The 27397-nt window shown below is 46.6% G+C and overlaps 1 protein-coding gene and 1 long non-coding RNA gene across 32 annotated transcripts in view; both read right to left on the bottom strand.

The window, feature by feature from the left end:
* GFRA2 (GDNF family receptor alpha 2) overlaps positions 1 to 2418 on the bottom strand; it is a 410970-nt gene extending 408552 nt beyond the window's left edge. For all 31 annotated transcript variants that reach the window (XM_064368864.1, XM_064368853.1, XM_064368852.1 and 28 more), the window contains exon 1: positions 1336 to 2418. The gene's annotated coding sequence lies outside the window, so the exon portion shown is untranslated. The remainder of the gene's footprint in view (positions 1 to 1335) is intronic.
* A 2073-nt stretch (positions 2419 to 4491) lies between these two features.
* LOC105705429 (uncharacterized) overlaps positions 4492 to 27397 on the bottom strand; it is a 257681-nt gene continuing 234775 nt past the window's right edge. The window contains exon 5 of the long non-coding RNA XR_010339627.1: positions 4492 to 4548. This is a non-coding gene — a long non-coding RNA (uncharacterized LOC105705429). The remainder of the gene's footprint in view (positions 4549 to 27397) is intronic.

Here is a 27397-nt window from a genome sequence, read left to right as displayed (position 1 = left end):
CCAAGGGTCTTATGAGTGACCTGGAAAGGAAGTGGGAGGCCACAGCAGCCAGCAAATGGAATAGGGAGGCACAGCAGGGTGGGATCAAAAGTCCCTCCTTTTGATCTCTGTCTTTACAAAGACAATCTGACCCCATTCCAGCATTCCTTTTACACAGGACTGAGAGGAGCAAGTGCCTAGCCTTTTCAGACTGGGAGAGATCTTTGGAAATCTTCTGTAAAGCTCTTTATGGTGCTGAGGGAGCCTTGGATTGTGTAAAGTCAAAACACCGCGTGCTCTATGACCTTGAGCCATTATATCTTAGCTTCCTTATTTATAAATAGAAGAGGTAATTAAAAAAATCTATATCATACATGTGGGGATTAAACACCTGAATGCCACCTTTCTGAAGAAGAGGTCAATTCAACACCTACTTTTCCCTGGGAGAGTGGTCTGTGGAGGCAGGGTCTCAGGCATCTGATTGCTAGTTTTCTAGATAAATTATCCCTTTTCCAGGTCCTGGATCTTAGCACTGTGTGCTCATCAAACCTGTCCTGTCAACTGAACTCAAGTCAACTTGTTTACGTTAGCAAAAGCCTCAAGAGGCACATGTTGGAACGCTATTACAAGACGGACTGTATGGAAGCTGCTCTGGCTTGTCCAGGCTATTCTTTCTCTGCAAGCAAGTTGTGTGGGTCCAAAACTTATCAGAGCAATGTTTGAGGATCATAGAATTAGAACCAGAGAAAAGAATTCTATGACTCCAAGGTCAACTGGCTTTGACAGCTGAAGTATGTATCTTTATGGCAGGTAACTGCCAGTCACATGAATGGACACTCACAGCAGCCTGGAGGGGCAGGCTTGGAAGAGGACTTTCTCTTAGGAAGGCACAATACGATTGATTAGGATTTTGCTTACTAAATTACAGTCTCACTCCAATATTATCTCCCAGGTGGCCTTGACTGGAGTTTTGGGTGTTTTTAAATCCTCAAGTCACACAACTACAGATAATCTCTGCAATGACTTTTATAGTTGCCTAATAACTTCCACTGTGTGTGGCTTCTGCTAGGTTTCACTTGCAGGTGAAGACCGTATACCCCATGACTGAATTCTTGGGGTTCTCCCTATCTCATGATTACCCTCCTGTAGACTGCAAATGTAGAAGGAGAGCTGAACACCCAAGGGTTATTGTTCTTGAAACACTGGGGTGTGTTATCATTTTGTGTTGTTAATAACAAAAGCCATACCTCAGATCTCAGCTTCCAGACTGGAGACCTCTTCACTAGAAAAGCCACTCTTTTCTCTCCTGGGTATAAGGACAATAAACTATTTTGCCAAAGTGCAGGGAACACTTACCTGACTATCAGTGTCCAATAGTCTCTGTCTAGATTTTGCTTGGTCTCACATAGGCCTCTTATGAAGCTGATATCTTGACATCTGCTAACTGCTAATTGCTTTCAGCATTAATGCAGTGGGTTTATTCCAACTGAAGAGCTGTCCTCTCCTCAGCTAGTACAGAACATCAGTCAGTGAATTGTATAAATATTTCTTTGATGCCTACTCATTAACCAGATAAACACAGAAGGCCATAGACCAGAAGTCATAATCTTTGAAGAGAAAACCTCTGAGCGTTTGGTCAGCAGACGTTGCAAGTGATTCAGTAGACCATAGAATCTTTTTGGGGACTGTGGGGCAAGCTCCTAGGTTGACAGGGGCCCTCCTCTTTTCCTTTCTACTCAGTAGGCTTCTCGCCTCTGATAAGAGATTATCACCAGCAAAATCTCAAAGGCAAGCTCTCTTCAAGTCGGTTCTGATGGTGTGGAGGCAGCTCAGGCTGGGCATTGACAACAAGGCCCCATAGCAGGTTGTGCCATTGCTCTTGGACCCATCTGCTGTCCTCTGTGCCCGCCCCTGCCCACTGGCAGTTGTCTGAAGACTTCCAGGAGGTGGTGTGTTGGCTTCTCTCTCCCCAGTCCCGGCAAGGAACTGCGATCCTCTTCTCCAGTCCTTCCCACCCTTAGGGGTCCATGTTTCATAACTCAGCATTTTCTCTGAGCTGGGAGGCTCTCGGGGCCCAGTCTGTTTGTAAGAATCTCCCTGTGTCCAGTCCTGAACCTTCTGCTGCCACTTCCTGCCTGGCACTTCTGCCTGGACACTTAACAAAACCGGGGCATCTATTTCCACCAAGCAGTGTCCATCGGAGGGTGTGGAGGGGAGACCTCAGTGCTGTTTGTTTCTATCACACACATTAAAATCGATGGCGTTTGCTCATCTGGTGGAATGACAACTCATTCCTCTGGACAGGCTGGCTTCACAATTGCTCGTTCAAGGGGAAATCTGATAAGAAACAATAGTCTGGTCTTTGGGAGCGTTAAACCGTTGTATTCTAATTTAAACTTCAGGCACACTGACTGGTTTGTCTTCTCCTTTATTTTTTTGTTTGTTCCTTTTTTTTTTTTTCATTATTGATTTTCGATTCTTTCTTTTTTAAAAAAAGAAAAAAATCCTCAAAACCGACTGGCCAGATGAGAAAATTCAGTAAGGTCATCACAGACTGTCTGCAAAAGCGAGGTCTCATCCACTCAGCCCAGGCAATATTCAGATGGCAGGAAAGAAAGGATCCTCACACATTTCCCAAGCCTCTTGTGAAGAAAGAGAAAAGGAGGGTCAGACCCATCGATGCCCCTGTTGCAGTACTACTGTTGACTTACGGGGCAGTCTTGGACAAGGCCAGTCTTTCAGCTGCGGGAGGAAGGCTGCATCTATTCTGAGGCATGAGCTGCCAGGATGCACAGATCGGGAAAACCATGCAGAATAATAATAGCAACGTTAAACACAATCCTTATGTTGGTTAAAGTGCTACAGTTTCCCATGTTCTTTCAATGCATTACCTTATTTAGAATCACAGAATTACAGATTATTGTGCAGGAAAGAATGATAGAGAACAGCTAGTTTAAACCATGCTTTTTAAAGAGGAGGAAATTGAAGCCAGGAGACATGAAGTGGCTTGCTGAAAGATTCACTCCCCATAGCAGCTCCATGAAGGGGCAGGACAGACAGGCTTATTTGGTGCTTTTCCATACCTACTGTGTACTAGTCACTCTGTTATGCTCTGGGTATACAATGATGAACAAGGAGGGTGAGATACCCTCACAGAGCTTAGAGATTGGTGGATGAGACCGACAGAGAGACAATTACACCACGTGGTGATGGTTTTTATGGGATGCTGTGAGACTCCTTAAGAAGGGCATCTAACCAGCCTGGTGCTCACGCTTGCAATCTCAGCACTTTGGGAGGCCGAGGTGGGTAGATCAGGAGGTCAGGAGTTTGAGACCAGCCTCGCCAAGATGGTGAAACCTCGTCTCTACTAAAAATACAAAAATTAGCTGGGGGCAGTGGTGGGCGCTTGTAATCACAGGTACTAGGGGGGCTGAGACACGAAAATTGCTTGAACCCAGGAGGTGGAGGTTGCAGTGAGCCGAGATCATGCCACTGCACTCCAGCCTGGGCAACAGTGCAAGGCTCCATCCAAAAAAAAGAAGGGCACCTAACCAAGACTGGGTGTGACCAGGGAAGTTTCCTAGAGAAAGTGACCTCTGCAGAGGACCAGGAGAGGAAGAGCTAAGAGTTAGCCAGGTGAAGGGTGGGGCTGGAGACTGATGTGTGTAACTAGCCATGGAAAATCAGAGTGATCAACTGAGTTCCTCCCCAGGGTTACCTTCTGAGGGATGAAGAAGAATCTAATCCCAAGTACCTCTCTCAGCACAGTAACCAAAAGGGACAAGGATGGTGTGATCACTGTAGGGCATCTTTAACACTGTTGTCACAGCAGCTGTGGGAAGGACATGGAGCAGTTATCATGAAGAGGAAACTGAGTCACAGAGAAGGCTCAGTGATGTGCTCAAAGTCAGACAGTTGAATGGCAATAGAATCAAAGAGAGGTTGCTCTCTTTTAGGGACCCTTAGGCAGACAAACAGAGGTACAAATGAGCTCTCTAGAATCTGGGTTGGAAGAAAAATTTTGGGCAAGAGAAAGGTCAACTTCTGGGTTTTGTCCTGAGCATTAAGCAATTGTGGGCCTCTGTGTCATTCACAAAGTGCACAAGATGAGAACCAGGACTTGACAGAATATGAAATTCTAGCATTGAAACGAGCAGCCTTTATGACCTAGAAGGAACTGTATGTGAGTTCAATACTGGCTGCAAAATCTGTTTCTGAACACACAGAAAGGCTGCAGTTATCCTAGAATGCATTGTGAAACCTTTAAAATAAAAGAAAATTTAAATAGAATCAATTTAAATCAATTTTACTTTTAAAAATTCATGTGCAGTACTTTTAAGAAATGGGAAGAATGCAAAAATGAGCCATCTGCAGGTTTCCAGAGAGACGACGAAACCCTGTTGTTCCTTGCACAGGGTGGGGTGAGTGGAGTCTACACTGGCAGGTAAGAGAGAGCTTCTGTCGGTCTGTGGAGGGGTGTAGGGTGCCCACCCTTCTCTTACCTTCATCTGCAGAAGCTCGGGAGCATGGGCTGTCCAGGATCCATGTTTTCAGAGTGTAGTCTTTCCCCTGAGAAGTCAAAAAAGAGGAACTAAGGAGGATAGCACATATCACTGGGCCTATCTCCAAATGCTGGGCTCTTTCCTCTTCATTTTTATGTCATTCGATTTTTTTTAAAAGGAATGTTTACAGCATGTTGGGATGTATTCTCTTACTTGTCATCACAGCAAAGTGGAAAAAGCTGAAGTTTGCATCCCTGTTCTACCCTTGATTTACTGCCTGGTGAGCATCCTACTTAACTATTCTAAGTTTTGGTTTAGTTGTTATTTAAGCTGGGAAAATGCCTACTTCATAGCATTTCTGTGAAACTTCAGTGAGTTAAGGACTGCAAAGTGCCTATTATAGCATGTGGCACATCCTAAGTGTTTGGCACGTGATGAGTATGATGTTTACTCACCTTCTCTCTGATCTCATGATTTTTAGTACAGAAAGTAGGATGACTACGTTTCTGTAGATGAAAGAACTGTACTCTGAAGAGGTGCAGTGCCTCATACTGCTACTGTGATGAGAGATGGGACTCGAAAAAAAGGTCTTCTGACACTTAGTCTAGGAGCTTTTCAACTCCACATGCTTACAATAATATAAGGCTTTAGCGTCTCTAGAAATCCTTCCTGATTTCCCTTGGAAGCAGTCATGTAGGCATTTACTGGCACTCAGCTTTATTCTAAATTTTGGTCCCAAAATTGTTTTTTTAAGATAACATCAAGAGCTATTTCTGGATGCTAGGGAAAGAGGTTATTTTTCAGACAATCTCTCCAAGCAAACACCACCATGGCTCTTGCAGGAAGTCTGCAGCATGTGCGTGCAGCCAACAGGGCTGAGTGGCATTAGCTCGTGCTAATAAGGAGACAGAACAACAAACCAAGGCACAGCCTACACCCAGACTCTGTGTCATCATAGCCCAGGGTGGCCCAGGGTGGCTGGGCTTCCAGCCTTGGAAGGAAAGAAGGGTAGCTAGGCAGGAAATTCTTATAAGTGTGAATGATTGTCTGTATTCTTACCTTGAAACAGGAAGCTGGGCTCCTTCAGAAGCCCCCAACAATGTGTCTTAGAAAGAAGCAGCTGAAGCATCTACAATATACAGCTGACCTTTCAAGAAAAGGCAGTATACGGGACACTGAACGGAGCTCCTAGGAAAACTGAGAAAGTCTAGGAAAACTGGGACTCTGATGAACTGGGACAAGGAACATAACCTGTTTTATGTAAAATATGCTTAATCATACCTGCTCTGCCAACCTCAGAAGGTCATTAGAGGAATGAACAAGCAGCTAAAAGGTCTTTTGCAAACTGCAAATATGAGGTAGAGCCCTGTAGAGTATGGAGGTGGGGGTATGGTACAAAGATGCCTAAAGGAAGCCAAATTAAAGAATCAAGTAGTTGAACAAGGAGATATACAAACCAGATCTTTAGGGCTTTAAAAAATTAATTACTAATGAATTAACAAGTTAGACAAGGATTTATTTATAGCCTACTTTTTGCATCATGCAGTTTACTAGACACTATAGATTCAGAAGAGAAAGACATATGGCCATGTTCTCAAAGATGCTGACAGATTATACAGAGAAGCCTGTAAGAAGATACACTTTAGTGCATTGAGGTAAAAGCTGTTGTTTCTGTTACCTAATGCCTCGTAACAAAGTGCCCCACAACCTAATGGCTGAAAACACCAATGAGCGTTTATTATCTCTCACAGTTTCTACGGATCCAGAATAGGGGCCACATAGCTTGGTGGCTCTGGCTCAGGGTCTCTCGTGGGTTACAGTCAAGATGTTGACCGGGAACACAGTCGTATGAAGGTCTGGCCATGGCTGAAGGATGCACTCGAGACAATGGCTCACTTGCACACCGGCAAGTTGATGTGGTTGATACGGTCTGGATCTGTGTCCTCACCAACTCTCATGTTGAACTGTAGTCCCCAGTGTTGGAGGTGGTGCCTAGTGGTAAGTGGCTGGATCACGGGGGTGAAATTTTCATGAATGGTTTAGCACCATTCTCTTGGTGCTGTTCTCATGATAGTGAGTTCTCATGAGATCTGGTTGTCTAAAAGTGTACAGCACCTCCCCACTCACTCTCTCTTGCTCCTGATCCTGGCAGGTGAGACATCTGCCTTGCTCTCTTTTTTGCTTTCCATCATGATTGGAAACTTCCTGAAGCCTCCCCAGAAGCAGAAGTCACTATACGTCCTGTATAGCCTGCAGAACCGTGAGCCAATTAAACCTCTCTCTCTCTCTCTCTGTGTATATATACATATATATATGTGTGCATGTGTATGTGTATGTGTGTATATATACATATATACCAATTAAATCTCTCTCTGTATATATACGTATATATATACGTATATATATGTGTGCGTGTGTGTGTGTATATACGTATATACCAATTAAACCTCTCTCTCTCTGTGTATATATACGTATATATATACACACACACACACACATACACATGCACACACACATACATATATATAAATTACCCATATATATACACACACATATATACAGACATATAAAATTTATCCAGGTATTCCTTTATAGCAGTGCAAGAACAGACTAATATATGAGTGTTGGCAGGAGGCCCCAGTTTTGCCCCCTTGGTCTTCACCATAGGCTATTTGCAGGTCCCATAGCTGCTGGATTCCCCAGAGTGAGCCATGAAGGGAAAAGTAGAAGTTGCAGTGTATTTTATAACCTAGTCCTGGAAGTCACCAATTGTCACAGCTATATCCTACTGGCTACATAGGTTATCTTTATTCAGTGTGGACAGGACCATATAAGAGCAGAAATTCGAGGACATGAGAATGACTGAGGACTGACTCGTAGGATGGCATTATGAAAGCATGAACAGCGTGCTTCAGGGGGGCAGAGGAAGATAAATGGATTACCCCTAGGCTGTGAACCAGGCTTTGAGTATATGTAGGAGTTGCTGATTGATAAAGACAGGGAGTAGATTTTCAAGCTGACGTGGAGGCATATCCAGGGGTGCAGAGTTGAAATGGACTCTCAGGTCTGGGGAACTGTGAGATGGGCATTACAGCAGGAGCAGGTCCATGGTGGCAGAGGGCAGGAAAAAGAAGGTATGTTGGGGCCAATTATAAAAGGTCTTGAATGTATCTGAAATCAAGTTGTGTGGACTTTCTCCTGGAGGCAGCAAGCAAACAGGATAACATGATAAGCAGGATTTTAAGGAAGCCAACTAGCAGAGTGTGCAGGTGGGCTCAGTGGAGAAGAGACCAGAGGCTGTGGAGAAGCAAGGGGAAGGTGACCGGCAGCATCTTTTCAGAAGGTGCAATGAGTATGGAGGGAGAGGCCTCCCTGAGAGCCAAACAACAGGATTGGGGGGCGGTTCTGGAAATCACTGAGCTTAATCCTTTTCTTTCTATAGCTGGGGAAACATTGAGGCAGAGGGACATGGTTCATTCAAGGATAATGCAGCTTTTTACTAAAAAAAAAAAAAAATTTAGATTGCTGATTGCAGGCAACAGGGAAGCACTCACAGAAAGAAGTATGTGTGCCAAGAACGCAGAAAGAGAAAGGGTGACACTTTTGGAGGTGGTGAGTGCCCCTAAATGTGAAATAATCAATAATGAAAGGATTGTAGGAAGTCTTTGCTGATACCCTTGGCTGCATTAGGATCCTCTTCTGGCAGTCCCTTCCCACCTCTATCTTAAACTTGTCACATGGGATTATAGTTGGGTCTCTACCTCCCACACTAGATGTGAGCTCCTATTCATTCCCGTCATCTCTGAAACTCTGGTGTCTAGCCCAGTGCCAGGCACACAGAAGGAACGCGGGGTGGACAACTGAAGGAGCATTCAAGCCATAGCTCCATGGTTGGGCTACATGATCACTAGGATTCATCAAGAAGCTTATGAGGAAGGCAGGTTGGCCAATGTGGAGCGAGGAGGATAAAAGAAGTTCCGTGGGAGATGATGGCAGTGGGAAGAGATAATCTGAAGAAAGCCTCGGAGTCTACTTTAAGAACTTTTAATTGTATTCTTACCTTGACTTCTCATTAAGAAAGAAATTATAGTTCTAGAATATCAATCAATATTACGTTGCCAGAAGGAAGAAAGGGCAACTTAGGATTAGGTGAGCATAGGGGAGAGGGAGCTCTGAGGTCCCGCTGTCCAGACTTGGTTCCCTGAGTGGGTTGGGGAGGAGGGAGCGTGGCACAAGTCAGCTGTAGGCAACCCCAACCCAGCAGCATCCTGCCGGGATGACAGTAAGGTGCTCAGTGGTCTTGGGACTCAGACTGAGGCTGGAAGAGCCAGTGACAACTATGGGACCAGGCAGGAGGTAGCTAATATGTATGTTAAACATATGGAAATGAGAGCAAATAGCGGAGCCAGGGAAACAAATATTGAACAGGGTCTGGGCCTGAGACTAAACCAACACAGGGAAATGAGAGGCTGCTGCAAGCAAACGAGCTGCCCAGGGGAGGAGGGGGAAGGGCAGAGGGGAAGAGAGGCTGAGATGGGACCTCAGGGAGTACCCTGCAGGCTTGGGCTACAGACCGGCCAGCTCTGCTGGGTGGCCCCACAAAGACACTGTGCATGCCAAGACAGGTCCAGGCATTTGTCGCCTCTGTTGATGTTTCCCTTTGCACATTTCATTCCTCCTTAGCACCTTGTCCCCAGTTTTAGGCAACCCGAGCCTGTCTCAGGGTGGAAATACACACCCTACTCATTTTCCTGAAGTTGCCATTTGGTTACAGTGACTTGAAGCCCAGCTCCAGAATGTCCATATAACAGAAGTTTAGGGACTGTTATCTGCAAGGAAGGATGGGAAGACCCTGGCTAAGAGACTTGTCCTGAGGCTCAGATTGTAAAACACATATGTTCTTTTTACCTAGGGGATAATGTTTTGGCTGTCACTGTCTGAAGATAGGTGGGTGGGATTCATAACCAACTTTCTTCTCTTCTAGAAAAGACAAGAGTCATGGCAGCTGAAATGGTAGTTCCACCCAATCCATGGGAGAGGGCCAGTGCACCAGCTGACAGAGGAAGGAGGAAGCCACAGGATGAGTGTCTGTCTGTCTGTCTGTCTGAGAGTACAGGACTGTGCCCAGCTGCTTTCTGGGACACTGCGGGACAGAACAATCTGTGTCACAGTCAGCAGAACAAAGCCCTGACCTGAACATGTACGGAGGCTCTGCCATCCAAATACAGGGACTGTTCCCTCTTGTTCTTCCAATGTGGAAGTAACGGTGACCCCTTGAGAAGAGCTTGGAGATGAGGGCATATTATGGGAGGGAGCCCAGGTCCCTCCAAAGTGGTTTTCTGCAGGAGTGTTACATGTCTAGAGTGCTCCATCTAGATAGTAGATACCACCTGGCTGGCCTCATTGATCAGACCCAGTTCCATATGAAATAAAGCCTCAGGACATACAACTCAGAACAGATCGGTTTTCAGTAAGTTGTGCCGTGGGAAGCCTTGTGGGAAGAGGTGCTTTAGAATCAGGTGGTGGCAGGGCCCCTGGAGTCAGAAGCATGGACCTACAAAGGAGGGTGGAGCCTCCCAGTGATAAGTCCACTCCACTGACTGCCCAAGGCCAGCATGGGAGAGTGTTGGCCTTGGGCAACACCGAGTCCTCGATATGGCACCATTCCGCCGGGTGATCAGCCAGCTACTTGGTGGCAGGTTGACTATATTGGACCTCTTCCATCATGAAAAGGACAGCAGTTTGTTCTCACCAGAATAGCCACTCCGGATATGGGTTTGCCTATCCAGCCCACAATGCTTCTGCCAAGACTACCTTCTGTGGACTCACAGAATGCCTATCTTTGGCCTTTACCTCCCAGAAGAGGCAGTGGACCTGCAAAAGCTCCCAGGTCCCTGCCTCTACAGGCCTGGGGCCTTATAAAGTATTCCCTTCCTCCACCTCTAGCTCCTATTACCTATCAGGAGACGTGCAGGCTGATCTCAACTCAATTACCTGCATTAAATTTGTTGTATCCCGATAGGTTCCTTTCACAGGGAAGCGGGTGGGATAAAAGAATAAATAAAGCACTACTTCTTCTGTCCATGAGATGAAGGTTGAGTGTGAGAGGCAGATTCATCCACAAATGGCTGAGGTAAGATCAAACTGGATAAGGACTAAAACACAAGCTTAAAATAAACCAAGAGAGCAGGAAAGGAAGGAGTTAACTGGGTTCCGGCCAGAAACAGCCCCCATGAAAGCACATGAATTAAGGAAGACCTTAACATCGAGAAAGACTTCCAGATAGAGAAAGGGAATGGTCTTCAGGCTTAGTAAACAGTATGAATGGAGTAACAAAGGGGACAACGCAGTGAATACTCATTCCCGGAGACTGGTGGGAGCTAGGAATGAAAAGACAATCCAAACAAGCTCACAGTGACCTTTGTGTGGCTGGATGAGGAATTAGGGTCCATGTTTAAGGCACCGTGCGGTTACTGAAGATTTCTGAAACACAGAAAAATAATTTTCCCCTGCCTGACATCATATCTGGGTTTCTTGAAGAGAACCAGATTTGCCAGACCAGCCCTTTAGGAACTGTTCATTTCTTCAAGGAAACAATACCTGCAATTGTGTAGCTATTAACTCGTCAGCCCAGGTGCCAATTTATGGCCCTACAGGCAAAGGAACTAAGGAACTGAAATGAAGCCTAAGTTCCATTTAGATAATTTATGTAAGTCACTTGCGCAGTGCATTGAATACAGTAAGCACTCAATAAATGTTGTCATTATTACCGAATCTTTATTAAAACTCAATGAAATAGGTTTATTATCCCCATTATATAATATACTAAAGCTCAGACAGGTTACATTATTATTCCAAGAGTACAACTAGTGGGTGGAGAGCTAGCATTTGGACCTAGGTCTGAATCTAAAGCCCATGTTCAGTCCATCATGCCTGTTACCAGAGCAGATAAGCTGACAGGTGAGGGCAGGGGTTCTTGGATCATAGCCAAGAGACAGTAGACAGTTTGAGTTTCCAGGACTAGAGAGCATGGGGAGGAGTTGCTCTCCACTCCTTACTCCTGCAATCAGACTTTAATTGTCCTTGTAAGCACCTTGTGATGGTTAATATTGAGTGTCAACTTGATTGGATTGAAGGATGCAAAGTGGACTTCCACTCACCAAAGCTGATTGGGCTATAGCCACCACTGAGTGCCTGATTTGCCAGCAGCAGAGACCAACACCGAGTCCTGAATATGGCACCATTCCGCCAGGTGATCAGCCACCTACTTGGTGGCAGGTTGATTATATTGGACCTCTTCCATCATGAAAAGGACAGCAGTTTGTCTTCACCAGAATAGACACTCCAGATATGGGTTTGCCTATCCTGCCCACAATGCTTCGGCCAAGACTACCATCTGTGGACTCACAGAATGCCTTATCCACCATCATGGTATTCCACACAGCATTGCCTCTGACCAAGGCACTCACTTTACGGCCAAAGAAGTGTGGCAGTGGGATCACGCTCATGGAATTCACTGGTATTACCTTGTCCCCCATCATCCTGAAGCAGCTGGATTGATAGAATGGTGGAATGGCCTTTTGAAGTCACAATTACATCGCCAACTAGATGACAATACTTTGCAGGGCTGGGGCAAAGTTCTCCTTTGTGTATGCTGTGAATCAGCGTCCAATATATGGTACTGTTTCTCCTACAGGTCCAGGAACGGGTGGAAGTGGAAGTGCACTACTCTCCATCACCCCTAGTGACCCACTAGCAAAATCTTGCTTTTTGTTCCCGCAACATTACATTCTGCTGGCCTAGAGGTCCTAGTTCCAGAGGGAGGAATAAGGCCACCAGGAGACACAACGATTCCATTAAACTGGAAGTTAAGATTGCCACCTGGACACTTTGGGCTCCTCCTACCTCTAAGTCAACAGGCTAAGAAGGGAGTTACGGTGTTGGCTGGGGTGACTGACCTGGACTATCAAGATGAAATCAGTCTGCTACTCCACAATAGAGGTAAGGAAGAGTATGCATGGAATACAGGAGATTCCTTTGGGCATTTCTTAGTATTGCCATGCCCTGTGATTAAGGTCAATGGGAAACTACAACAACTCAATCTAGGCAGGACTACAAAGGACCCAGACCCTTCAGGAATGAAGGTTTGGGTCCCTCCACCAGGTAAAAAAACCACAACTTGCTGAGGTGCTTGCTGAAGGCAAAGGAAATACAGAATGGGTAGTAAAATAAGGTAGTCATCAAAACCAGCTATGACCACGTGTCCAGTTGCAGAAATGAGGACTGTCATTGTCATGAGTATTTCCTCCTTATTTTGTTAAGAATATGTTTGTGCATGTATACACTTGTACAAAGAAAATATCTTCTTTTCTTTACTTTTCCTTTATCATGTGACATTAGATTTCTTGACTTCATATCAGCATTTAAGTGCTATTAACTTTCTGTAACAGCATTTAGGTTAAGAATTAGTACACTTCTGAAGGATAGCTGTATTATGTTAGGCACAATTATGACCTTATTATTATCTTTCTTTGAAGATTATGTGTGGTTGCAGGAGATGTGTGTGGGTTCAATTATACAACGGGTGGATTTGTGATAGTTAATACTGAGTATCAACTTGATTGGATTGAAGGATGCAAAGTATTGTTCCCAGGTGTGCCTATGACGGTGTTGCCAAAGGAGATTAGCATTTGAGTCAGAGGACTGGGAGATGCAGATCCACCCTCAACCTGGGTGGGCACCATCTAATCAGCTGCCAGTTCAGCTAGAATAAAGCAAGCAGGAGAAGATGGAAAAGCTGACTTGCTAAGTCTTCCGGCCTTCATCTTTCTCCTGTGCTAGGTCCTTCCTGCCCTCGAATATCAGACTCCAAGTTCTTCAGCTTTTGGACCCTTGGACTTACACTAGTGATTTGCCAAGGGCTCTTAATCCTTCAGCCACAGACTGAAAGCTGTACTGTCAGCTACCCTAATTTGAGGTTTTAGAACTCAGACTGATCCATCACTGGCTTCCTTGCTCCTCAGCATGCAGACAGCCTGTCATGGGACTTTACCTTGTTATCATGTGAGTCAATTCTCCTTAATACACTCCCTTTCATATATACACATATCCTATTAGTTCTTTCCCTCTGGAGAACCCTGACTAATACACACCTTTATTAGGAAGTCATCAACCATGTTGGCAGAGAAGTCCACCGTGAATTGGGGAACTCTGTGAGAAGACAGCAGATTCAACCCAGACACAGCCATGCCTCTCTACCCCTCTGCAGCAGGCACCTCTTGGGTTAACCTGGCCCTGGCTGACATCAGAAGGGACCACATGAGAGTTCCCCATTCTTATCTGTGGAATCAGTATCTGCAGCATAGCTGGGGCTTGAGACTTGTAGTGTCTCTTTTTGGGGAGAGAAAGCCTCTGTCTTCCAGTAACACTTAACCCAGTCAGGCATCATGGAGGGCATCTTTATCAGGCTTTCTTGAAAGTCTGGCTCTAGCAATGCAGGAGTCAGAATGGCCCACACAGGAACAGCGCTGGATTCCACCTCCATGTGTAACAAGCAATTGTTCACTTTGTTCTCTTTTTTCTTGCACAATGCTCTTGCCTCTACTTTCCTCCTCATCCTTGGTCTGGGGCTACGGGACCACACTCAGGAGCCATCTGAGCCTTACCTATAGTTTAACACCCAACTGACACTCAGGACTGTCCTGCCCTTGGAGTCAACTAAGAGAATACAGCATCAGGGTAGACTTGCTGCTGGCATTGCTCAGACCTTCTACCTTGCTTTAGGATTGCTTTTTGTTGTGATTTCTAAGGCCAAGCCTCCACTGGAATACACAAGCTCCAGCACCTGGGGTGGAACTTTATCTGGATTATTTTCCCAGTCACTACTCCATTGCCTCTGGGCTGGGTCCCCACCTTGCTTTGTTTACAAATCTTTGGGTTGATGGTTGACATAATTTAGATGTTTGTTCCCTCCCCATCTCATGTTGAAATTGTGATTTCCAATGTTGGAGGTGAGGCCTGGTTGGAGGATTTTGAGTCATGGAGGTGGATCTTATGGATGGCTTGGTGCTATCCTCACAGTAATGAGTAAATTCTCAGTCTATTAGTTACTGCAAGATCTGAATGTTAAAAAGAGCCTGGCACCTCCTCTTCTCTCTCTTGCTCTCTCTCTTGTCATATGACAAGACTGCTCCCCCTTCACTTTCCACCATGAGTTAAAGTTTCCTGAGGCCCTCACCAGAAGCAGATGCTGGTGCCATGCTTCTTGGACAGCCTGCAGAACTGTGAACTCAATAAGCCAAAGAAAGAAAAGATCTTTATAAATCACCCAGTCTCTGGTATCTCTTTATAGCAATGCAAAATGGACTGACACAGTGATGGTGACCTATTTGTATCCTCACTTTTCCATATCACGGTCTCTGAATCTCATCACCTACATTCTTTGTGGGTCACTGCTTATTGAGCTGGGCAGTGCCTTCCTGCTGCCATATACTGTCTATTTCCTTTCATCATACTCTTTAGGATCAAACCCTCTCTCCTTGCCCGCTTAATCCTGGGTGGACCCTGAAGCATCAGAGCCTGTCTACAGATCCCTAAATCTCCTGTTCTCAACATCAGCCGACAGCCTAAGCCAGCTCCCTGGACTGCTGGGCATGGGCTGATCTGGAGACCTATTAAGAATTTCAATTTCAAATCCCAGGTGATCTAGACACACATTTTAGGAAAACTTGAGCAAATTTCATATTCTACCAGTATTTGCAAAGTAAGAAAGTCAAGTCATTATGAAATGATATCCTATTAACTTACATTAATGAAAGTGACACAGCATGAAGTCATTTCTCTTGGTCCAGACGGTGCCCCAGCCTGCCTGGTGAAGTTACCTGGTACCCAAGCACATCTCAGCTCTCACTTTGTGCTTGGAGGGGTGTAGGGGAGACATGGCACAGGTTCCAGGCAGCATCAGCTGAAGAGTCCAACCAGGTGGCAGGCAGGAGGAGGTGGGGTGGTAGGAGGTGGGGTGGTAGAAGTTAGGCTTGGTGGAAGGTGGGGAGGAGGTGGGTGGTGGAAGGTGGGGGGAGGTGGAGGAGGTGGGTGGTGGAAGGCGGGCTTGGTGGAAGGTAGGGGGAGGTGGGGTGGTAGAAGGTGGGCTTGGTGGAAGGTGGGGAGGAGGTGGGGGTAGGTGGGTGGTGGAATGTGGGCTTGGTGAAAGGTGAGGGGAGATGGGGTGGTAGAAGGTGGGCTGTCATTTTGGGGCTTTCAATCACCAGGTTTCTGACAGTGACTAGGGATGCAGTCTGGGGTGAAAAGTGTAGTTTTGCCAGCCAATCCAAATACATCTGAGACTCTTAGACTTGGAACCAACCCCTAACATCCTCGTTGTCACAGTGCAAGGCAGTGTCCTTTCCTTCCATGACCACTTCTTACCCCCTTAGAGCTTGTAATGTTAATTTATGACAACTCCTTCTTATTTCTCATCAAGGATAAGGAGCATGGCTATTTTAACCTGATCTGACCTTAGAACAGACAGGTGGGCAATAAGAAGTAACTGGGATAAAGAAGAGTAAGATTTTCCTCCCTCTCACCCAGCACAGTATGGTGTTCAGGTCCTCCAAGAAGGCCTGGGCCAATTTTCCAGCACTATCTAGAATCTACAGAGGACGCAGTCATTATCCTTAGAGACCTAGCTAGACGAAGCCTGTGGCTTGTTTCAGGTGAGACTGACCAACAGTTAAAGTGCCACCTGGTGACATGACAAGTGAGATACTGCCCCAGGGGCTGAGTCGGTGGGGGGGGCCTCCAGGGCCTCCTTTCACCAGAGTCACCTGTGGGCAGTCCTTTCTCCTGGTATTGTAACCCTACAAACCTGCATAAGAATACCTGTCATCAGGTGAGAAGCAGGGAGGCTCAGACATGCAAGTGACCCCCGGAGACCACAGCTCTCTCCACAGCTGGTCCCAAAGACCACTTGCTTAAATGTCATGGTTTTGGTCTTGAAATTTTTTAATTAGAGAGTCAGTCATCTGTCTCAAAATGTCAGAGCTGGAAGTGACTTAGAGGTCATCAGGTACAGTCATTCTCAAACCTTCTCTGCTCACAGACCCCATTGAGAATCTGATGAAAATTAGCGACTGTTTTCCCAGGTAAATGCATATGTACGTAATACCCGTACACAGGAGTTCTCATATAATTTGTAGAGAATTCGTGAGTACTCCAAGCCCATTCATGGGCCCTGGATAAGTCTCTTTTTTTTTTTTTTCTGAGACAGAGTCTCTCTTTGTCACCGAGCCTGGAGTGCAGTGGCACAATCTTGGCTCACTGCAACCTCTACCTTCCAAGTTCTAGTGATTCTTCTGCCTCAGCCTCCTGAGTAGCTGGGATTACAAGTGCGTACCATCATGCTTGGCTAATTTTTGTATTTTTAGTAGAGACGGGGTTTTGCCATGTTGGTCAGGATGATCTCGAACTCCTGACCTCATGATCCTCCAGCTTCAACCTCCCAAAGTGCTGAGATTACAGGCATGAGCCACCGTGCCCAGCCAAGACTCTTTGTCTCTATCTCTACATTTCTTAGACAAGGCACAGAGATGACATGCAACTTGCTCAGTGTCACACAGTCTAGTCTTGGGCAAACCAGAGTTAGGACAATTTCCTTCCTGCCATCCCAGTGTTTATCCAAGGCCTCCTTAAATGCTTGGGTCTTGAACCCTTTACAGGCCTCCTGTGTTCCCTCTGAAAATGAGAATCCCTGAATGGGTCACCCCTTGGACGATGCCACTAACTAGCAGGGTGCTGGCTGAGGGCCACAGGCCAGGAAGACTTCTTGTGTCATCACAGTGAAGGCAGCACAGCTGTGGCTGAGCAGGGAGTCTGCGGTCAGCCAGTTCTAGATCAAATCACTCCTCTGCCACGTGGCTCTCGGCAGGTTAATTAACCTCTCTGCACCTTAGTTTTCTCATCTCCAAAACAGTAACGATAGCCATGTGGATGACATTTGTAGTGGGAGGTCCAGCACCTAGGGGGGTGTTGGACTGAATTGCAGCACTATCTTTTTCACTCTGCTGTTTTTCTGGGGTTGCCTCAGCAGCCCCGGCCACACTGCAGCCTACCACTGCATCCAGAGCTGGTTGTACAAATTCTGTGCTTCCTCTTTAATCCTTCTCCCCTGGCTCAGCCTTCTTCCTGGCTGGCCCTGAGTATTAGGGCTTCTGCTCAGGAAATACGACGCCAGTAGCAGAGAAGTTTGGGCCTTAAATAACTGCCTCCCCTGCAAGGTTAGCCGCTGCCACTCCCCCGCCCCTCCCCGCTGCCTGTCACCCGCTCAGCTGCCAGATGCGAGGACAGCATGCCCCCTGCTGGCCACCTGGCCCTGGAAAGCTGCTGGCCACGGCCAGGCAGCCTTCAGGCTGAAGGGCTGGAGTCAGAGGTCGGCCTCCAGCCGGGGCTGAAGTGGGGGCAGATCCAGGAGGAGGACCTGGGCAGCGCTAGGTCACATTCCTAGGTGGTGCTAGTGCTTGAGGGAAGTGGACTCCTGGTGGTCAGCTGCAGATCCCCTGCCCCCCTCATATTATCCAGCTGAAAAGAACCCCGAAGGGCAGCGTGGTGTCCTGAGAGAGAGGAGAGAGCAGGGAGGTGGAGGCCAGGGTGAAGGGCGGTGGCGGGAGAGGCTGAGGTTACATTAAGGCCTCAGGCTCACAGCCTTGTGGGTGCATGTGTATGGATGACAGAGGGAGAGAGACAGAGATAGAAGCAGAGACAAAAAGAGACAGAGAGAGACAAAACAGAAACAGAAGACAAAAAGAGACAGAGAGAGGCAGACAGAGACAAAGATAGAGACAGAGACAAAAAGAGACAGAGGCAGAGACAGAGATAAGAGAGGGAGAGAAAGACAGAGAGAGACAAAAAGAGACAGAGATGAGAGACACAGAGTCAGAAACAAAAAGAGAGGCAGACAGAGAGATAGAGACAGAGACAGAGAGAGGCAGAGACAGAGATAGAGACAGAGAGATAGAGACAGAGATGAGACAGGGAGAGAGAGACAGAGATAGAGTAAGAGACAAAAAGAGACAGAGGGGGCAGAGACAGAGAGAGACAGAGTTAGAAACAAAGGCAGAGACAGAGGCAGAGAAAACAGAGACAGAGGCAGAGAGCCAGAGGGAGACAGAGATAGGAAAACTGGAATAGAGACAGAAACAGAGAGGGAGGGAGGGAGAGACAAAGAATATCTGTATTTGTTCGGCACATGCCAGCCCCTCCCCTTTGGGCACGGGCGTTGGGGATCCTGCCTGGTGCCCACCACCGGACACAAAGTCCACACCAGTTGAGGCGGGAGGCTGAGCAGGTGAGCGACAGAGACTGCCCAGGGTGGCAGCGCCCCCTCCAAGTCGGAGCTCCCTGATCAAGGGACCGAAGCAAGCACATCTCTTATCTTTCATAAACAGTTAAATTCTCCCACATCAAACACAAACAGAATCCATCCCTGCAAGGCTGGGCTGGCCCGTTCCCATTTAGAGCTGTTGCTTGCCTTTCAATTTGGTCTTAAGATGCGATAGATACAAATTGCAAAGGTTTGGTCAGCTTTTGAGCGGAAAGCAAATTTTACAGCAAGGAACCAGGAGGTGGGAGGTGGCAGGAGGCAGAGGGGAAAAAAAGCTGAAATAGAAAAATTGCTGAAAAGCCTCCTGCAGCCTGTCAGGAGTATTAACTTAGGATGATGTAGGAGAAACGACTAAGTGGTTTTTGTGTCAGCTACACTGAATCAAACTTGTTCAAATATATGCGTGTGAGTGTGTGTGGCAGCCAGCGGAACCCACCTCAGAAATGGAACAGTCTTTTAGTTTTAAGGGTTTCTTATGGTTTGCAAATATGAGAAAAGCTATGCATAAATTAGATTCAAAAGGGAAAGATGGATGGGGATGGCAGCTGTCTCGGGTTTCTGCGGGAGGATGGCAAGGGCTGAGAGGCAAGGTTCCAGTTCCCCAGGACATCCCATCTTCCTCAAGAAGTAAAGAGAGCCAGGGAGCAGGAGGTGGGAGTGGAGGCTGCTGCAGGGTGGAGCGGGCCAGGGAGAGGCCAGGCCTTGAGTGTGAGGGAGAGTTCAGCACCGTAAGAAGATGGGGATGCACTATGAGACCTGCAGGAAGGACAGGTCTTTTTCCTGCACCCTTCTCACCCTTGAATTCCAGGTGCCTCCACCCAGAGCATAAACTTCCATCTCTCTGCTCCCCAAGGGAGGGATAGTGCAGAGAGAAAGAGCACCCTCAAGTCCAGGCTGGGTGCAGTGGCTCACACCTGTAATCCCAGCACTTTGGGAGGCGGAGGCCGAAGGATCACTTGAGGTCAGAAGTTTGAGACGAGCCTGGCCAACATGGTCAACCCCTATCTCTACTGAAAATACAAAAATTAGCCAGGCGTGGTGGCGTACACCTGGAATCCTAGCTACTCAGGAGGCTGGAACAGGAGAATGGCTTGAACCTGGGAGGTGGAGGTTTCAGTGAGCTGAGATCGCGCCGCTGCACTCCAGCCTGGGCGACAGAGCGAAACGCCGTTTCAAAGAACAACAATAGCAACAACACCCCAGCACCTTCAGGTCCAGGGCAGCAGTTCCTGGGCCTACCTGTAGCACTAACCAGCCAATTTCAGTCATTTGCTCCTTTATTCAGTGCTTGCTGCATGATAGTTTTTGTTTGTTTTTGGGAGGGAGTCTCGCTCTATTGCCAGGCTGGAGTGCCATGGCGCGATCTCAGCTTACTGTGACCTCCACCTCCTGGGTTCAAGTGATTCTCCTGCCTCAGTCTCCCAAGTAACTGGGATTACAGGTATGTGCCACCAAGCGCAGCTAATTTTCATATTTTTAGTAGAGATGGGTTTTCACCATGTTGGCCAGGATGGTCTTGATCTCCTGGCCTCATGATCCACCCTCCTTGACCTCCCAAAGTGCTGGGATTACAGGCGTGAGGCCCTGTGCCTGGCCATGATAGGTTTTTTTTTTTCCCAAATGTATTCATTTATTTAAAAAACATTTCATAAGCACATATAATATGTACTACAGACCAGACATTATTCTAAGTGCCTTATAATTAACTGATTAATTCAACCATCATAACTACTGTCATGGAGGAAGCATTGTTGCAAATCATCATTTTACAGAGAAGTAAAATGAGGACCAAGGAGACCCATTTGCTCAGGGACACACCCTAGGGTGACAGTAAAGGAGTCAAGGCCTTGTATAATCCTCTCTCTTTGAGGGCAGGGGAACCTCTGACTTGCTTCTAAGCAATAAAATGCAGCAACAGTGAGGAGATGTTCCTCCACCATCATGTTACATTATATTAGACTGTGTCTGAGCAAACTGGAGAGAGATGCTCTCCTGCATGGCCCTGGCATATGTAGGAAAGGCCACATGGCAGGGAGCTGTGGGTGGTCTCTTGGAGCTGAGGGCCTCTGACCTGCAACCACTGGGTGCTACATTCTGCCAACACCGAGAGAGCTTGGAAGAGCACCCCCAGCTTCAGATGAGATCATCATCCTAGCTGACACATGATTGTAGCCCACTGAGACCCTGAGCAGGGGACTCAGTGTAGGGCCTGGACTTGTGACCCACAGGAACTGTGACATAAGGAATGTGAGTTGCTTTATCCACTAAGTCTGCAGTGATTTGTTAGGTGGCACCAGAAGCCTAATACAATGGCTGAGCCAAGTTTGAGCCCCTGCCTTTATGTTGCCCTGTGCTACTGCTTGCATAGCCATTGTTTCTCACACTCCTTACAGCAAATCTAAAATCTAGGTCCTTTGATTTCCATCTTCTGGTTAAGGAAACTGAGGCTTGGAGGGTTAGTGGACCATAGTCCCACAGCTATGAAGGGCCCCATTCGGAATTCACACATCTGTACTTTCTCCACTACCTGACATTCTCTCTTCACCTGTTCACAGCATTGAGCTGGGGTACCCTCTTCTGTAAGGTTGAAGGCTAGACCCGCTCTGTGGTTCTGCTGATGTCTGCTCACCAGCTGGGTGATTGCATTAGCCCGTTCTTATACCATTACAAGGAAATACTTCAGACTGGGCAACTGATAAACAGAATAGGTATAATTGGCTTGCAGTTCTGCAGGCTGTACAGGAAGCACAGTGGCTTCTGGGGAGGCCACAGGAAACTCTCGATCATGGTGGAATGTGAAGGGGAAACAGGCATGCCTTACATGGACAGAGCAGGAGGGAGAGGGGGACGTGCCACACACAGCCAGATCTCCCGAGAACTCTGTCATAAGAACGGCGCTGGGGGGCTGGTCCTAAACCATTAGGAACTGTACCCATGGTCCAATCACCCCTACTAGTCCCCACCTTCAGCACTGAGGATTACATTTCAACAGGAGATTTCAGTGAGGACACAGATCCAAATCATGTCAGTGATGTTCTTACTCCCCTTTCTCCTTGCTTTTTCTTCAACCTTTTCAACATATTCCCTCTTCTGCCCTTTCCCTGCCCTTCTTCCTTTGTATCCTGCATCCTCCCTCCCATAGTTTCCCTGATGTCCAATTCACTGCATTTTATTCCTTCTTTCACTGAGTACCTCACAAAATGCCAGATGATGAGATGGGGCTGGAAGGTACAGGACAGTCCTCAGTCCCGCGTTTCTCTTTCTCTCTCCACTTCTTTCCTTTTCCTGTCACTGAAATCATGTCTTGTGTTTTGCATCCCCACGATTGGTCCTGAAGGTCAGCAATCTGGCACTAGAAGGTTCTGACCCATCCTGGGAATGCTGTGGGAGAAGATACCTGATTCCAGGGCAGTTCAGGTATCATCCTCACTGCTGGCCTGTTGCTCTGGGCTACCCCTCCCCGCCCTTGGACCCACCTTCACATGATGACCAGCACCCCCATCAAAGGAGGGCCCAGGCCCACCCACCACTCCTCCCCATCTAGTTCCTCTCTGTGGTCACCACTCTGTGCCAGCACGTGACATCACCTTAGCTAAACTGCTGTCTATGTGCTGTTCATTGCAGACTGACAGCCTGGAGAAGAGCCCAGAGAATGGCTGCCCCTCCACTGACCTCCTCCATCTGGCCTCTCTCTTGGACAGAAACCGGGAAGACGGTCAGTGAAGAAACAGTTCCTGGCACCTTCACCAGAAGGTGGGTAAATCCATGCCAAGATTGCTTGTCCCCAGGCCAGAGGATGGGTGGCATGGTGCCCAGGAGCTTTCGAGGGCCCTTGTTATGAGACGAGACAATGAAACCAGTCTCAGCCCTGGATGCTTTGCAATTTGCCTTCTCCATTCCCAGCCTGGAACTCCAAGAGAACATTGCAGTCAGTTCTCAATTCCTTTACTTGTGTGCACACACATGCATGTGTACCCCTACACATACACACAGGCACACACATAAATATACATGTGGGCACATACATGAGCATATGAACACACACGTGCTTGCACACACATTCACATGCATGTGCAGGCACATATGTGTCAGGCCCAGGAACTGAACGCTTTGTTTCCTTCCTGATATTTCTGCAATTTCTGCATAAGCATTAGTTTTCCAGCTTCCCCTCTAAGAAGTTTCCTCTGCACCCAAAGCTCCTTAATTTAAGACTTCTTTCTATGCTCTGAGAAACATACATAGGATAAAAACTCTGAGCTCAACATGCAGTTTTTATCAGGATCAACTGAGATAATATATGAGAATGCATTTTCTGGTATGTAAAGGGCTAGACAAAGTTTGCACCAAGTGTCCTAGCTGAGCCCCAGTTCATTTGCTCTTTGTGTAAATCTTGAGATGAGGATCCAGGTAGCCTGCCATTTGCACACCTGTTCTGTATTAAGGCTTTTAATAAAATATGAATTTTACCCTCTCTTTTCGATCCCAGGAGGTTTATTTGTTTGCATCTCTTATTGCTACTATGGCTGAGCGGGGGACTGATCAGAAGTCATGAGGAGGGCAGTCAGCGTTTTCCTCCTGCCCTTACTGAGTGACTGATTTCCAGTAAGTGAGGAAGGAGTAGGCAGACTCAGAAGCTGAAGAGCTGGACTTGGTCGATCTGGATCGAAATGCTCTGCTTAGGGGCTGAGGGTTTTGGTGTGAGGCATCCCTACCTTGTCCCCTCAAATCAAATGTGGCTTTAGCACCCGGAGGGTTGAGTGTGGGTGCTGTGGACAGACACCCTCTGGGGCACCAGGCAAAGCAGCATGGGGTCTCTCAGGCAGTTATCTCGGGAACCCAGGCTCTTGAGCAGTGCCTCTTTCAGGAGACATGAAACTGTGCTCCTGTGGCATAAGCAGTGCCCCTAGAAATTCTCAGATGTGACCAGGAAGACTTTCAGGGGGCCTTAAGCAGGGATGGTGCTGGCCTGCACACAGGATCCAATCACTATGACCATTAGGGGATTGTTACTGACAGGACCCAGTCCCTTATCCTCACAGGTGGTGACACCCAGGCACTCAGTTATAGAGACATCATACCTAAGGAAGGATGTGCTGAGTCTGAGTCTGCACCTGCACTGTCGGTTCACGAGGTTCTTGGTTTCTCCTAAGGGAACCCCAAACTCAGACTCAGAAATGATAGAATCCATCCTCAGATATTTACTAAGCACCACCAGGGTTCCCAACACCGTCTACACTGGAGGGTGCACAGGAGATTGTGTTGGGTGCCATGGATAGGTGCACATTAGAACAAGGTGCCCCCTTGGGCCAGAAAAAAATGGTAAAATGATGCCCTTAATTCCAAAAGGGAATCCTTATTTGGACCAATCAATTAGAAACAGATCTTGTGGTTTGCAGGTTTCAGTTGCTCCATTGCGTTTTGTTAGGCTCAAATTGCACACCACAGGTGAAAATTCTATCCTTCTCACAGGGAACTCACACTCTGATTGGAGAAACAAGACAGACACAAAGGAAACCACACCTGATTGTGTACTGCTTACAAAGATTTTGTATGTGATGAGGGATGAGGCTGTGCTGTCAGCCTTCTTGAAGGACGACGGATGCCTTGAGAGGGAAAGATACAGACTAGGAATATGGCTTGCTGGACATTTCTCCTTTGACCCAAAGTGGAAACAACAGCCTTCATAATGATTTCAGAAATAGCAAACTGATTCAAATATATGACTCAAAGAGCCCAGGATTCTATCTTCTGTAGATACCTATTTAGAAAATGGGTGTGTTATGGCCTCAGCAGCAGCATCTGAAGTAAAAGTTCTTCTTTGCCCTTCTCCTGCCCTCCTGTCTCCTAGTCCCATTCTCCCCTGAGGGTACCCACAGAAATGAGAATCCCTTCCCCCAGCAGCAGGTCCTAGAAACCAGAGTCCCTTTTGTTCAAAGCCAGACATAAAACCTAAAAATATGACTCTAATTTTCCCTCTGCCTTTCTGTGTAAAAACTGGCCATAAAGAAATTATCTGGCTGGGCACAGTGGCTCACACCTGTAATGCTAGCACTTTGGGAGGCCAAGGCAGGGAGATCACCTGAGGTCAGGAGTTCAAGACCAGCCTGGGCAACACCATGAAACCCTGTCTCTATTAAAAATACAAAAATTAGCTGGGTGTGGTGATGCATGCCTGCAATCCCAGCTACTCAGGAGGCTGAGGCAGGAGAATTGCTTGAACCGGGGAGGCAGAGGTTGCAGTGAACCAAGATTGCACCACTGCACTCCAGCCTGGAAAAAAGAGCAAAAATTATCTGACCTACCAGTTTAACTGTAGGTCATGAGATCCCCGCTCCAATTGCAGAGAGGACCTGCCCCACACCCAGAAGTAAGGAACACTGCTCAGAGAAGCCAAGAAGAATCTAGAGAGACAGGCCTCTCTGAGTTTCCCCATTCAGTCTGTTAATATTAGATCATACCCTTTTTGTTCAATCATATCTCTACACAGCTGTCCACATCTTGTTAAACCTAAGTATAGAAATGAACAATTTCCCCTGTATCTTTGGGTCTTCATCCTGAAGGCTCCCATGTACACACATTATATAAATGTGTGTGCATTTGCTCCAATTAATCTGCCTTTTGCAAGTTGATTTTTTCAGTGAAACTTTAGAGGGCCCTTGGCCTCCATAGGTAAAATATACAGAAAGTTGAAATGCATGAAATTGACATCAACCAATTAAGGTTGTAACTTGAATTTCTCCTGGGAATGGTGTCATGATGTCAGAGCCACAATGCTGATATAATAAATACCAGTATACATAGTATTCTGGTGTACTTACCACCTGCCAGGCACTGTGTTGTATACATAACATTTCATGTAATGCCCATGATCCCCGCTACAAGGTATGTGTTAGTGTATATAACATACTCTTATATATATAGTATATGTAAGGTATATAGATAAAATTTTATAATTTTATAGAAAATTAAACAGGTTCAGAGTAAATAATGATCAGAAAAAGAACCTTTGTATAGTTCTTACTATGTGTGGGCACTACTATAAACCCTTTATGCATATTACTTATTTAATCTTCACAGTAACTGTATAAAATAGGCGTGGTATTTTTTTTCCCTAATTTAAAGATAAGAAAAATGAGGCCCAGAAATGTTAAATCACTTGCCTAAGGAAAAAGAAAAAACTCAAATTCCCATGGCTGGCAAATGAGAACCAGAATTCAAACCTAGGCTGGTAAGTCTCCAGAGCTCAAGCTCTCATGCCTGAATATAGGACAGCATGGCTGAGTTTTTCCTGGACAGAGGCCTAAGAGCAGAGGCATGAACACTTACCCCAGGGGTCTCGAAGTGTTGCCTAAGGCAGCTAGCTGTCAGTGTGAACTTTGAAGCCCTGTTTTATCTTAGAAATTTTGCATTCTACGCCATAATGTGTGTGTGTGTATGTATGTACGTGTATATATATTTAAGACAAATCTCGCTCTGTTGCCAAGGCTGGAGTACAATGGCGTGATCTTGGCTCACTGCAATCTCTGCCTCCCAGGTTCAAGCAATTCTCCTGCCTCAGCCTCCTGAGTAGCTGGGACTACAGACATGCACCACCATGCCCGGCTAATTTTTGTGTTTTCAGTAGAGATGGGGTTTCACCATGTTGGCAGGATGGTCTTGATCTCTTGACCTTGTGATCCGCATGCCTTGGCCTCCCAAAGTGCTGGGATTACAGGTGTAAGCCACTGCACCCGGCTCATAATGTATATTTTTAACATAAAAAATAATGTTTTGAGTTTCACTGTTTTTCTCAAAGCATTGAGGAAGAAAAGATGCTCCTAGAAGCCATACTGTGCTCACCCCATGGCTTTGCCTGCCTCCCAGACCACAGCTTGGTATCCTTGGTTTCTCCATAGGTACCCCACAGTGAGAATGGCTGAAGTTGAAAGAACATGGGTTTCAGAACGAGCCAGATCAGAGCTCAGATCCTGACTCCATTTAGCAGCAAGTTCTGTGCCTTTGTCTCAGAGCCATGGGTTCTCAGCATCTGTAAATCAGAGATAATAATGCATGCTTGTCAGTGTGGGGTGGGAAACCTGTCACTTAGTAGGACTTGGGTAACTGGCACTTTTCCAATTGTCTCCTTATGGCTTGTCCTGCCCTCATCATCCAGCAACTACTATGGGTCCCCTGCCATGTTGAGCAGATCATCTCCATGGCCTTCCAGTTTTTGGATCTTGGTGGGTTTGGAGCTGCTGTTAATTCTCCTTGGGGAGGAACTCTATGGGTATTTGATGTTCCTGTTAAGCCTACAGCATCCATGGCATCCGTGGAGCTTAGGTGAGAGTTGGGGGCTTTCTCTCTTTCTTTTGCTCACATTTAGATCTCCCCTTGGCTTGGAAAAGGACATGTTTCCTGTTGACTGATAGCTTTGCTCAGAAGAAGGATCAGTTTGAGTTGTATTAATAATACACATTATTATATTCACAACACAACATATGCATATTATATTCAAACCTCTGCTTCAAACACTTCTCAAGACCCTCTAAACCTTCAAACAAGG

This window comes from Aotus nancymaae, unplaced genomic scaffold (assembly GCF_030222135.1).
Source record: "Aotus nancymaae isolate 86718 unplaced genomic scaffold, 86718_ANA_hifiasm-v0.15.2.pri h1tg000079l, whole genome shotgun sequence".
NCBI classification, from domain to species: domain Eukaryota; kingdom Metazoa; phylum Chordata; class Mammalia; order Primates; family Aotidae; genus Aotus; species Aotus nancymaae.
Note: the sequence above shows the minus strand (reverse complement) of the source record. Positions and strands in the feature narration are given on the sequence as shown.